Below are 1,753 nucleotides of genomic sequence, written 5' to 3'. Positions count from 1 at the left end.
AATCGAACCAGGACCCCACGAGATCGGTAATCGAGCACGCAAACCCACTCGTCCAACGAGGAACTTTTGATAAGTTGAGGCGTACGCATGATCTTCACGTTACTTTTACTACTAACACAACGAACTTGAACGATATGAGAGCTGTACTAGATAAAAAATGAACAAGGTGAAAGTGATGCAAATTCATCAAAAATATAGAAAAAAAAATATTTACATTGATTAATATTTGGACTGACAAATTAGGATAGATTAACTTTCCTTTACGTACAATATATTACACTATCTGATCAATAGCAAATTCAATATATGCATACAGGGTTGAAACCCTTGGGGGTCACTATACTCTTTGTTTTTTTCCATCTGTCCATCCGCCTGTGGTGGTCGCGCATGGTAACACTGCATCCCGGGCTTTAAATAGGTACGCTATGTTTAAGTTTTAGGTAAATGAAAGGATATCTGGGTGAACAATTGAAACTGAAAAGTGTTGTAATAATTTAATGTATGCGAATTACACCGTTAATATTCGAAATGGAATATTATTTAAAGCCCGGGACGCAGTGTTACCATGCGCAAACACCACAGGCGGATGGACAGATGGAAAAAAAAAACATAGTATAAGAATAAAAATCAAAGAAAAAAATATTCTATAGCACGTGTTGACGTCAGATGTAAATAAACATTTTGTTAAGTTCCCCTTTTTTTCCGTAAATTAAAACCACTGAGATGGCTTTGTCTACGTCCATACTTTTTTTTTTTTTTTTTTTTTTTTGGTCAGTCCTCAGACCTTAAAAAATACTGACGCTACAGGGTTGCAGATTGGTAAGTTGATCACCTAACCCCCAATCACCAAAAATACCAAATTACAACCCTCTAAACTCAGTCGTTTTCATTTCATTCCAGGTTAAAGTTTGCCATGATGATCGTGCATCTGGCACTGCTATAGGTGCCAACAACCCCAAGACACCACCGGGTCGTGGCTGACAGTCACATTACAGCATTATATGCGTTTTTTTTTCTTACTAAACACACACACACACACACACAAAAGCCAGTTTGAGATCAGTTAAACGTTGTTATGGCATGCACGACCTGCGGATTTCATCGGACATTCTAGGGCCACATATTTGCATTGAGGAAAAATAAATCTTACTGGGTAGCGGGCAAGGTCCCAACTGGGATAATATAACGGGTGTGCTTTCAAACGAACGAGAGCTGGGTGGAGTACGTACGTATTAGGTATGTCGTGCACTTGAAAGCTTCGTACTCGACCGTGCACTTAGCAAGCCCCTTTCTCCTATCAAAAGACAACTTGAATGAAAAGCATAGTCTACGTACCCCAGCGACACATGATCCGTACTTAGTTTGTCAAGGACAACAGCAGTAAACGATGTTTTACATGAATTCACGTAGAGCGGATATGATGCAGAGACAATTTTATCAGTTAAACCTGCACATCAATGATAACCGTTATCAATGAATTATTCATCACTTTATTTTCACGCCGTTTGTTTTACTTTTAACCGCAGTGACTACTGGCTTTGACTTCGTATAGCAATAACCTAAACAGTGCAGTCAATGTTACAGTGACGGCGAATAATTCACTTCAAACGGAGTTGCGATGCATTCATATAGAAAAGATGCAGCATACAGATATGGTCTAGCGTATACTAAGTAGTACACTCTATGTATACATTCTTGTGGGGCACAAGGACGAACGGCAAGCAAATCTATGTAAGCATATGACACAAATACA

Source organism: Macrobrachium nipponense, chromosome 42, assembly GCF_015104395.2.
Source record: "Macrobrachium nipponense isolate FS-2020 chromosome 42, ASM1510439v2, whole genome shotgun sequence".
NCBI classification, from domain to species: domain Eukaryota; kingdom Metazoa; phylum Arthropoda; class Malacostraca; order Decapoda; family Palaemonidae; genus Macrobrachium; species Macrobrachium nipponense.
This window is presented reverse-complemented; position numbering follows the sequence as displayed.